This window comes from Pseudophryne corroboree, chromosome 2 (genome assembly GCF_028390025.1).
Source record: "Pseudophryne corroboree isolate aPseCor3 chromosome 2, aPseCor3.hap2, whole genome shotgun sequence".
Classification (NCBI taxonomy): Eukaryota; Metazoa; Chordata; class Amphibia; order Anura; family Myobatrachidae; genus Pseudophryne; species Pseudophryne corroboree.
The window spans coordinates 687,130,919-687,143,560 of record NC_086445.1 but is presented as its reverse complement, the minus strand read 5'-3'; positions in this window follow the sequence as shown (position 1 = coordinate 687,143,560).

The window sequence follows — 12,642 nt, the reverse complement described above, 5'->3', positions numbered from 1 at the left end:
TTATGTAAAAGGGCTACAACTTTTCCCCCCAATTATTTTTCAAAAACAAGGTACATGGGGGAGTCATTCCAAGTTGATCGCACGTACAGGTAGCAACTTTTTGCTGCTCGTGCGATCAACTAGACGCCGCCTATAGGGGAGTGTATTTTAGCATAGCAGGGCTGCCATCGCTTGTGCAGCCCTGCTATGCTAAAAAAGTTTTGTGCAGAACAAGACTAGCCCTGCAGTTACTTACACCGTGCAATGGATCCAGTGTTGAAGGTCCCGGAATTGACGTCAGACAACCGCCCTCCAAACGCCTGGACATGCCTGTGTTCAGATCTCCACGCATGGAAAACGGTGAGTATCCGCCCCAGAACGCCTCCCCACTGTCAATCTTCTTGCGATCGCGCTAGCGAACACTTTCTTCTTTCATCTGGTTATTGCCCGACGATGGTTGGGCAATGACGCGCGTGCGCATTGTGGGCGCTGCACATGCACATTTCCGACCCATTTGCACTGCAGCGATGAACCACAGCGTGCGAACGGGTTGGAATGACCCCCCCATGGAACGGCTACTCACATACAAGGTATGACCTCTGGCTGAATAATTATCCATACCTTTTTAAATCCACTGTATTTTGAACCAAAAAAAGTTAACACACACACACACACACACACACACACACACACACACACACACACACACAATATATACATACAGTACATATGGAAATCTCTCCCAGTAAATCCTGCACTTGCCCCTGCCTTCTCTGCCCACTACATACTGGATTGCAGATGCAGTAAGGCAACAGACTGCATACAGTACTGCAAAAACGATCAAGACAAGCCTGCATTTTTCTGCCACTCTACATAACTGCCCCCAACCAGTCCCTAACTGTCCATCACTTTGTGAATAAATCCTGTCTGCGGCAGCAGTCCCAAGACCATTACGGCACAAGCACAGTTTGACTTAGACTCATGTGGAGTCAGACAATAATCACTCAACTGCAAAAATATTGGGTTTGCGTACAACCCTGAATCAGGCCCAGACAGTAATGTATACTAGTGTCACTTCACTAGTAATTTACATGCACAGAAATAAGGTGTGTTAAGATTTACGGAAGGACTGATGTAAACAACGTGCTCCGAAAGTGAAAGTAGCATGTACTAGATATAAGCAGTCACAATAAACCTGTTATTCCTGTTTTCTAAATTTGCATTGTAAGAGGAGTGTAGTGACGAAATAGGAATGGAGAGGGTTAAACATCTGAGGCTGGGAAAAACATTGTGGGTATCAGGTGATAGGATTATCCAATAGGGATACAGGGATAGAAGGGGTAGTTTCATTCATTAGGACTAGCTAGTGGTCAGCCTCTTTCTTCTGGTCTTAGGTGGGTGAGTGTCTAGTGTGTGCTGCTGCATGTCATTAAGACCTGGGGGTATATTTACTAAGCTCTCAATTTTTGACCGATTTGGTGTTTTTTGATCAAAGTGTCATCTCGGGCATTTACTAAATTAAAATCTCGGCAGTGATGAGGCCATTCATATTTTTTTGGTAGTCAAAGAAAAAAAATACGAATGAATACACCATCGGTCAAAACTGCTGTTTAGGTATACAACTCGGTAATTTACTAAAACTTGTATTTCACAAACACTGCCGGCAATAGCCAAACACTGCCGTGGAAAAAATAAAATTCGTAAAAAAAAGCAGTTTTAAAACAGACCTGCTTTTTTTTAACGTGTTCTGATAGTCATACACGGATCCATGAGATCCGTGCATGTTTATCAGTGGGAAGGGGTGGGAAACTGTTAAAAATTTAAAAAAAAAATGCGTGGGCTCCCCCCTCCTAAGCAAAACCAGCCTCGGGCTCTTTAAGCCGGTCCTGGTTGAAAAAATATGGGGGGAAAAATGACTGGGGTTCCCCCATATTTAAACAACCAGCACCGGGCTCTGCGTCCGGTCCTGGTGCAAAAAATACGGTGGACAAAAAGCATAGGGGTCCCCATATTTTTTGAACCAGCACCGGGCTCCAGTAGTCAGAGAAATAATGCCACAGCCGGGGGAAACTTTTATATCGGTCCCTGCGGCCCTGGCATTAAATCACTAACTAGTCACCCCTGGCCGGGGTACCCTGGAGGAGTGGGGACCCCTTAAAACAAGGGGTCCCCCCCCTCCAGCCACCCAAGGGCCAGGGGTGAAGCCCGAGGCTGTCCTCCCCATCCAAGGGCTGCGGATGGGGGGCTGATAGCCATGTGTAAAAATAAGAATATTGTTTTTTGTAGCAGTACTACAAGTCCCAGCAAGCCTCCCCGTAAGCTGGTACTTGAAGAACCACAAGTACCAGCATGCGGTGGAAAAACGGGCCCGCTGGTACCTGTAGTACTGCTACAAAAAAATACCCAAATAAAAACAGAACTCACACACCTTGAAAGTAAAACTTTATTACATACATGCACACCTACATTCACACATACTTACCTATGTTCACACGTGGCTCGGTCCACTTCTCCAAGTAGAATCCATGGGGTACCGGAAAATAAAATTATACTCACAAAAATCCAGTGTAGATCTGTCCTCTTCTGAGCTTGTAATCCACATACTTGGCAAAAAAACAAACCGAAAAACCCGAACCACGCACTGAAAGGGGTCCCATGTTTACACATGGGACCCCTTTCCCCGACTGCCGAGACCCCCCGTGACTCCTATCACAGAGGGTCCCTTCAGCCAATCAGGGAGCGCCACGTCGTAGCACTCTCCTGATTGCCTGTGCGCTCCTGAGCTGACAGGCAGGCTGCGCACTGAAGATACAATGTAGCGCATAGGCGCTACATTGTATCCAATGGTGGGAACGTTGCGGTCAGCGGTTGACGCGAGTAACCTCACCGCTGACCGCGAAGTTCCCACCATTGGATACAATGTAGCGCCTATGCGCTACATTGTATCTTCAGTGCTCAGCCTGCCTGTCAGCTCAGGAGCGCACAGGCAATCAGGAGAGTGCCACGATGTGGCGCTCCCTGATTGGCTGAAGGGACCCTCTGTGATAGGAGTCATGGGGGGTCTCGGCAGTCGGGGACACATGGGACCCCTTTCAGTGCGTGGTTCGGGTTTTTCGGTTTGTTTTTTTGCCAAGTACGTGGATTACAAGCTCAGAAGAGGACAGATCTACACTGGATTTTTGTGAGTATAATTTTATTTTCAGGTACCCCATGGATTCTACTTGGAGAAGTGGACCGAGTCACATGTGAACATAGGTAAGTATGTGTGAATGTAGGTGTGCATGTATGTAATATAGTTTTACTTTCAAGGTGTGTGAGTTCTGTTTTTATTTGGGTATTTTTTTGTAGTAGTACTACAGGTACCAGCAGGCCCGTTTTTCCACCGCATGCTGGTACTTGTGGTTCTCCAAGTATCAGCTTGCGGGGGAGGCTTTCTGGGACTTGTAGTACTGCTACAAAAAACAATATTCTTATTTTTACACATGGCTATCAGCCCCCCATCCGCAGCCCTTGGATGGGGGGGACAGCCTCGGGCTTCACCTCTGGCTCTTTGGTGGCTGGAGGGGGGGACCCCTTGGTTTAAGGGGTCCCCACTCCTCCAGGGTACCCCGGCCAGGGGTGACTAGTTAGTGATTTAATGCCAGGGCCGCAGGGACCGATATAAAAGTGTCCCCCGGCTGTGGCATTATCTCTCTGACTAGTGGAGCCCGGTGCTGGTTCAAAAAATACGGGGGACCCCTACGCTTTTTGTCCCCCGTATTTTTAGCACCAGGACCGGACGCAGAGCTCGGTGCTGGTTGTTTAAATATGGGGGAACCCCAGTCATTTTTTCCCTCATATTTTTTCAACCAGGACCGGCTCAAAGAGCCCGAGGCAGGTTTTGCTTAGGAGGGGGGACCCCACGCATTTTTTTTAATTTTAACTTTTTAAACACTTTTTTAAGGTACACGATGAAGCCCTGCATGGATCTCACAGAGGCGGACGAGATTAATTGTGTTAATGTCGGCAGTGTTTTACTAATCACTCACGTAAAACACTGCCCGACATTACGAATGACATCGACATCGGAAAAAACGAAAATGCAGAATACGACAGCATAGTAAATGAGGCGTAAAAAAACAAAAAGTTGCAAATTCACACATTCGATGTCATTCGTGTTTGAACTTTAATCTCATTCTGAAAAATACGAATTTTAGTAAATATACCACCTTGTTTTTGGCTTGTATTCTTGGCACTCACTGCACTGTAGTGTTCCCTTGGTTAAATAAATTAGCTAACATTGGTAACATAGTAACATAGTAACATAGTTAATGAGGTTGAAAAGAGGCAAAATGCCCATCGGGTTCAACCTGTATTTGTATCAAGCTGAGCACATTATAATGCACCAGCCGAAGCAATGGTATTGTACCAATTGACAACTATATCTCGTACCACTCCCAGATACTTAATGTCAATATATTAAATGCTATAGCCTGGATACTTTTTTCCGCTAGAAAGCTGTCCAATCCGTTTTTAAATGCATTTACAGAGTCCGCCATTATTACCTTCTCCGGCAAGGAGTTCCAAATCTTTATTGCCCTTACGGTGAAGAACCCTTTCCTACGTTTTGTACGGAATTTTCTTTCCTCTAGCCTCAGTAAGTGTCCACATGTCCTATACAGAGTTCTATTAATAAACAACTCCCCTGCTAACTCCTTGCAATGACCCTTTACATATTTCTGAATGAATTACCGTACACAGTTTAGTATCATCTGCAAAGATTGACACTGTGTTTCCCAGGCCTATTCGTAGATCATTAATAAATAAATTGAACAGAAGCGGGCCAAGTACAGACCCTTGTGGTATTCCGCTAGCTACTGGTGCCCAGCTGGAGAACATCCCATTGACCACTTCTCGTTGTACCCTGTTATCCAGCCAATTACCTATCCATGTACAAACAGTACAGTATTTCCTAAGCCAAGTTCCCTTAATTTGATGATCAGTCTCCTGTGAGGCACTGTATCGAAGGCAAAATCTAAATAGATGACATCCACTGCTTTTCCCTGGTCAAGTTTATAGCTCACTTCCTCATAGAAGCTTATTAAGTTAGTTTTACATGATCTGTCCCTCACAAACCGGCAGCAGCGTGTGTGCTGGGACCGGGTCTCGGACTGCTGCTTCCCAGTCCCCGGCGACACCGGCACAGGAGCGCGCGCTCCCACGGGTCCACACAGGCTCTGACAGATGTGGGGGCCCCCTGCAGGTTGGCGGGGGTTGCTCCCATGTCACTGCCAGTGCACATAGCTTAGATGGGAGCTCTGGTCTTTTAGAGGGCCGGGGCATCGCAGCTGGTTGCCATTTCATGGGGTAGGGGGGGCGGCAAAGCCGTGACAGGGCTACAGGTGCGGTTAGCCGCCATGAGAGTCCCATGTAAGGAGGCTTCGCTTGGATGCTGCTGGTCACCCTGATGTCCGCAGTCAACCCTCGGGAGGTAGCCGCTCGCATGTGGCTGGTGTTGCAGGCCCTGCTCCGTTTAACTCATCTGCTAGGCGCGATGGGCGGGGCTGAAGGGCTGGCAGGTTCCCAGTATGGTGATGCTGCAGGGGATCTGGCGGCTATTTTTGACCCTTCAGCTTTGTCTGCTGCTCTGTCCTCCATGGCTTTCGGCGCTAGATCCCTTAACGTTGCGTGCTGCGCTGGGATCTAGTGGTCCCATGTGGGTTAGCTGTGGTGTTCAACCTGTTTTTGGGGGTGATGACCCCAGTGTTGCTCAGTGTTTGCAGGCTTTTAGTGACATGGGGTCAGCCGTGGCCTGACTTGGAGGTGTGCGCCAGCATCTGCTGGGTTTGGCGCTTCTCCCTCTGTGTTGCCTTCTTTCACAGCTGCCCGGCTCTGGGGCTCCAGGGCCAGTTGATTCTTCTTTTTCAGATGTTGGGGTGGATGTGGATCCGAATGTCCATGCCAGCCAGGCCTAGCGCTACCCGCTCAGCAAAGGGATGCAGTGCAGGTAAGCGCCAGGGAGGAGAGGCACTTTCCCTGCACTGCATCCCCGTTGTTGCGCCTGGCCACCCTGCTGCCGGCTGCTGTGCCTGTCACTGTATGACAGGCAGCGGAGCTGGCAGATTAAAGCCTCCTCTCACTTTGACATTCTCAATTGTAACTGTTCTCCTCCCCCAACCGGCGCTTCCGTTCACTCCCTGTTGTTTTTTCCCCGGGCCTCCCCTCGCTGGTATTACACTTGCCCCGCCTCTTCACCGCCGCGGCCACTCAGAGATCCCGAGCTGTGGCATGTGCGCATGCACAAGAAAATAGCAAAGGGGGAGCGTGGCATCAACAATGCTGAGACCTGAGTGGCCGCAGCAGTGAAGAGGCGGAGCAAGTGTAATACCAGCGAGGAGAAGCCCGGGGAGAAAACAACAGGGAGCGTATGGCAGCACCGGCTGGGGGAGAACTGTTCCCATTGAGAATGTCAAAGGGAGCACAGTGAAGGCAGCTAACGCGGCGGGACAGCTGAGTGCATCCCGTCCTAACTGAACGGATGAAGGGGGTGGAGCTACACAGGTGAAAAGGGGGCGGGACTACATGGATGAAAAGGGGCGTGGCTACACGGGACCAGAAGACTGCAGTACCATAGAGGACATGCTGTTCCAGAGTCCAGATCCTGCGAGCCAGACTAAGTGAAGGGAGAGTGAGTAAGTGTGTGTGTGTTTGTGTATTTATGTATGTGTGCGTGTGGGGTGTAAGGGGGAGGAATCTGCCTGCCGTACTGTGTTAAAGGGGGAGGAATCTGCCTTCCATAATGTGTAAAACGGGGACTCTATCTGCTGTAATGTGTAAAAGGGGATGCTGTCTGCCGTAACGTGTAGAAGGTGGACGCTGTCTGCCGTAATATGTAAAAACGGGGGACGCTCTCTGCCGTAATGTGTAAAACAGGAGATGCTGTCTGCCATAACGTATAAAAGGGGAACGCTGTCTGCGTAATGTGTACAAAAGGGGACACTGTCTGCCGTAATGTGTAAAAAAGGGGACGCTGTCTGCCGTAATGTGCAAAAAAGGGACGCTGTCTGCCGTAATGTGCAAAAAAGGGGACGCTGTCTGCCGTAATGTGTAAAAAGGGGACTCTGTCTACCATAATGTGTAAAAAAGGGGACGCTGTCTGCCGTAATGTGTAAAAAGGGGAATTTGTCTGCCGTAATGTGTAAAAAAGGGATACTGTCTGCCGTAATGTGTAAAAAGGGGGACGCTCTCTGCTGTAATGTGAAAAAAAGGGGACACTCTCTACCGTAATGTGTAAAAAAGGAGACTCTGTCTGCCGTAACGTGTAAAAGGGGGACGCTGTCTGCGTAATGTGTAAAAAGGGTACTTTGCCGTAATGTGTTAAAAAGGGGATGCTGTCTGCCGTAATGTGTAAAAAAGGGGACGCTGTCTGCCGTAATGTGTTAAAAGGGGACGCTGTCTGCCATAATGTGTAAAAAAGGGGGACGCTGTCTGCCATAATGTGTAAAAAAGGGGACGCTGTCTGCCATAATGTGCAAAAAAGGGGACGCTGTCTGCCGTAATGTGTAAAAAAGGCGAGGCTGTCTGCCGTATTGTGTAAAAAGGGGACACTGTCTGCCATAATGTGCAAAAAAGGGGACGCTGTCTGCCGTAATGTATAAAAAAGGGGACGCTGTCTGCCGTAATGTGTAAAAAGGGGACGCTGTCTGCCATAATGTGTAAAAAAGGGGGACGCTGTCTGCCGTAATGTGTAAAAAAGGGGACGCTGTCTGCCATAATGTGCAAAAAAGGGGACGCTGTCTGCCGTAACGTGTAGAAGGTGGACGCTGTCTGCCGTAATATGTAAAAACGGGGGACGCTCTCTGCCGTAATGTGTAAAACAGGAGATGCTGTCTGCCATAACGTATAAAAGGGGAACGCTGTCTGCGTAATGTGTACAAAAGGGGACACTGTCTGCCGTAATGTGTAAAAAAGGGGACGCTGTCTGCCGTAATGTGCAAAAAAGGGACGCTGTCTGCCGTAATGTGCAAAAAAGGGGACGCTGTCTGCCGTAATGTGTAAAAAGGGGACTCTGTCTACCATAATGTGTAAAAAAGGGGACGCTGTCTGCCGTAATGTGTAAAAAGGGGAATTTGTCTGCCGTAATGTGTAAAAAAGGGATACTGTCTGCCGTAATGTGTAAAAAGGGGGACGCTCTCTGCTGTAATGTGAAAAAAAGGGGACACTCTCTACCGTAATGTGTAAAAAAGGAGACTCTGTCTGCCGTAACGTGTAAAAGGGGGACGCTGTCTGCGTAATGTGTAAAAAGGGTACTTTGCCGTAATGTGTAAAAAAGGGGATGCTGTCTGCCGTAATGTGTAAAAAAGGGGACGCTGTCTGCCGTAATGTGTTAAAAGGGGACGCTGTCTGCCATAATGTGTAAAAAAGGGGGACGCTGTCTGCCATAATGTGTAAAAAAGGGGACGCTGTCTGCCATAATGTGCAAAAAAGGGGACGCTGTCTGCCGTAATGTGTAAAAAAGGCGAGGCTGTCTGCCGTATTGTGTAAAAAGGGGACACTGTCTGCCATAATGTGCAAAAAAGGGGACGCTGTCTGCCGTAATGTATAAAAAAGGGGACGCTGTCTGCCGTAATGTGTAAAAAGGGGACGCTGTCTGCCATAATGTGTAAAAAAGGGGGACGCTGTCTGCCGTAATGTGTAAAAAAGGGGACGCTGTCTGCCATAATGTGCAAAAAAGGGGACGCTGTCTGCCGTAATGTGTAAAAAAGGTGACACTGTCTGCCGTAATGTGTAAAAAGGGGACTCTCTGCAGTAATGTGTAAAAAAGGGGACGCTGTCTGTCGTAATGTGTAAAAAGAGGACGCTGTCTGCCGTAAGGTGTAAAAGGGGCTCTACCTGGTGTAGTGGCGCTACCAGGGTCGGACTGGCCCACAGGGGTACCAGGGAAACCACCGGTAGACCCCACTGCCTGAGGGTCCAATCCTTCCTCTAAGGATCAGGTTCCAGACTGTGCACTTGTATTATACATGGTAGATATGTTGCATTACACTGCACTGAACTATTGTGTATTCCAAGCCTCTATGGAGGCTGGCCACACACCCTTTGTAGGCTGGCCACACCCCTAAGTATGGGCCCCTATCACTGCATTCCCCCGGTGGGCCCTTCATGCCCCAGTCCGACACTGGGCGCTACTGTGCGGCGTAATTTGAATAATGGAGACTACTGTGCACCATTACATGAATTGGTATTATTTTGTGGCCACACCCCTTTCCCGTGAAGCCATGCCCCTATATTTTTTACACACCCCTATGGCGCGCACTGCCGCCGATTTGCGTTAAGGGGGGGCTGGTGCCGTTTCTTGCAGACAGCGCTAAAATGTCTAGTTACAGCACTGGCATTATGTGTAAGCTGCGCTACTACAGGGGGCATTATTTGTAAGCTGTGCTAATTCTGGGGGCATTATTTGTGAGCTGTGCTGCTACTACTGGGGCATTACGTGTAAGCTACGCTACTACTGAGGGTGTTATGTGCAAGCAGCGCTACTACTGGGGTCGTTATGTGGAAGCAGCGCTACTACTGGGGCATTATGTGTAAGGTTGCGCTACTACTGGGGCTTTATGTGTAAGCTGTGCTACTACTGGGGGCGTTACATGTAAGCTGTGCTACTACTGGGGGCATTAAATGTAAGCTGCGCTACTACTGGGACCATTATGTGTAAGCGGCGCTACTACTGGGGTCGTTATGTGGAAGCGGCTCTACTACTGGGGCATTATGTGTAAGCTGTGATATAACTGGGGCGTTGTGTGTAAGCAGCGCCACTACTGGGGGGGTGTTTTAAATGGGGGTACTATTGTGTGGCCACGTCCCTGCCTTGTGAGACCACATCTTTTTATTGACAAGCGCTGTCCCTTTGTAAAGTATGGGAGGGCGCAAATTTATAGTTTGCAGGGGGGCGCCGAACACCCTAGCACCGGCCATGGTGCCAGCGATGAGGAAGGATCGTTATCGATGGAGGATCAGCCTGGACCATCAGGTAAGGAGTCTGGGGAGTCTGTTGTGCAAGTTGCGCCCTCTTCCCGGTCAGGGTCTAGCCTGTCTTCCTCTTCTTCCTCCTCCTATTCTCTTGGGTCTTCCATTAGCAGTGCTGCCCAGGCGCGTTAGTGCGCAGCTAAATATGCTAAATGGGAGGCGGGGTGACTCGCAAAGCGTACTAAGTGCAGGCGAGTTACTGACATTTCCCAGAGGGAACTTGCCAGGAATGGTGCATTGCGACTACTGTATACTGCGGTGTTGCCCGGGCTTCGCGAGAGCTGTCGTAGGAAGACTCAAAAGGGGAATTATGTGGATATGTTTGTTTTGACCGATGAGGCGAAGAAGGATTTTAAGGCTGCTAGAGCAAAAGGTGGTATTGGTGTCAAGGCCTTTAAATCATATGATAATTGGTTGGCTGGTTTTTGTGTGTTTGCCGTTTGTTATCTGGAGGATCGGCCTGGCGAGCATATGAACGTAATTAGGTACATTCACTTGATCCACGGCATGCAGCGTAGGTACAAAGGTGTGGATTATCGTGTATTTGATGAGCAGTTCAGATGGAAGCCGGACTGCTTACCGGTGATGGATTTTGGGTGCAAGGATGTGGAGATGTGGCTGGATGTTACTAGGGCCCAGGAGGTAGTGAAGGATGGTTTGACCTGGATACTCCGCAGTCGGCTCCTGTTGTTTCATGTGCATTTGCAGAAGCTCCTTCCTGCTGAAGGGAAATGCTTAGCCTTTAATAATTCCAACTGCCCCTTGGCCAACGATGTCGTTCTTTTTCAACACCTCTGATTGCGCTGTGGCAGGTCCCATCCCGTGGCCACTTGCTTTTGGGCTATTCACCCAGTCGCTAAGGCTGGGAATCCCGTGCCATGAAAACCTACGACCGTTGCCTCCATTAAGTAGAGCCCCCACCCCAGTCCATGTTGAGGCCAAGTGCAAATGGTTGGGTTGGTACTGTGATAGAAAGGCTGCTGATTTTCTGTTTGATGGTTTTCGTTTTGGTTTTCAGTTGCCGGTCCAGGGGGACATTCGTGTGGGGGCTCACAGGAACCTGCTGTCTGCCCGTTCTTTCTCTGATGTTTTGCGCGGAAAGGTTGATAAGGAGATTCAGCTAGGGCGCATGGCGGGCCCTTTTTCACAGCCCCCACTGTAGATTCTAGTTATTTCTCTGGTGGGGGTTGTTCCAAAAACGGCGCCAGGGAAGTTTAGGCTCATTCAACATTTGTTTTACCCATTGGGCTCATCGGTTAATGATGCCATACCTTCTGAGCACTGCTCGGTGGTCTACCAATCATTTGACGATCCTCTCTGTCTGGTGAGGAATTACGGTCCTGGGGCACTCATGGCTAAGATCGATGTTTAATCGGCTTTCCATCTGCTTCCACTGCACCCCAACTCCTTTAGATATATGGGTTTTCGGATTAGTGAGGAATATTTCATAGACAAGTGCTTGCCTATGGGATGTTCCACTTCCTGTGTCTTTTTTGAAAAGTTCAGCACCTTACTGCATTGGTGTGTGGAGATTTCTTCGGGTGGCCATGGAATTGCCCATTACCTGGATGATTTCCTTTGCATGGGACCGGCTGGTTCTAGTTGCTGTGGTGACCTTTTGTTCAGCTTGTGCACAGTTTTCTGTTATTTCGGAGTGCCGATAGTGGATGATAAGACAGAGGCTCCTCTCTATTGCTTATCATCCTTAGGGATTAAAATTGACACTGTGCGGCGCTGTTGCTGCCTGCAAGAAGATAAGGTGGCCAAGCTGCGTGAGGTCATTGCGCAGTGTGGTGCTTCGGCAGGCTCAATCGCTTTTGGGTCTGCTGAACTTTGCCTGCAGGGTCATCGCTATGGGTCAGCTGTTTTGTTGTAAATTGGAGTGGGCCACAGCAGGGGTCTCCAGATCTCATTATTTGATCAGGTTGTCTTCCGAGGTTAAACGAGACTTAGCTGTTTGGGCTTCCTTTCTCAAGGATTTTAATAGTGTTTGTATCTGGCTGGCCCCTCTTGTCGATAATTTTTGTTTGCAGACACTGGGGCGTCGGGTTTTGGTTGTTACCTTGGCGGGGCCAGGTGAGCGGCCTCCTGGCCGCGCAACTGGTTCGATGGCGGTTTGACTAACGACCTTTTGCTCTTGGAGTTGTTCCCCATCATGGTGGCCATGGAAGTTTGGGGCAGGCGTCTTTGCAATCACAGCATCTTGTTCGGGTCACGATGTGATAATCTCGGTGCGTGGTGCATGCTATTAACAATCAATGGGCTAAGTCGCTGATGGTGTTGTGCTTTTTAGCACAGCTGGTACTGACATGTTTGTGCTACAATGTGCTGTTTAGGGCGCAACATGTTCCGGGGGTTGATAACGAGGTGGCCGATGCGCTCTCTCGGTTTCAATGGGAGAAATTCCAGGCACTTGCCCTGGATGCTGATGTTGTTGGGGTGCTCTGCCCTCTTATGTTTGGCAGGTCATCGAGCTGGCTTGGAAGGGCTAGCAGAGCATTCCATTGCCCCGAGTACCCTCCAGAATTACCATCAGGCTTGGGCTGAATTAGAGGCTTTCGCCCATGATCGGGGGCTTGTAGGTATGAGCGGGCATCGGACGATGCTTTCTTTTATTTGGCAGCTCTATGTTTCTGGAAGATCTAGGGCGGTCATCTC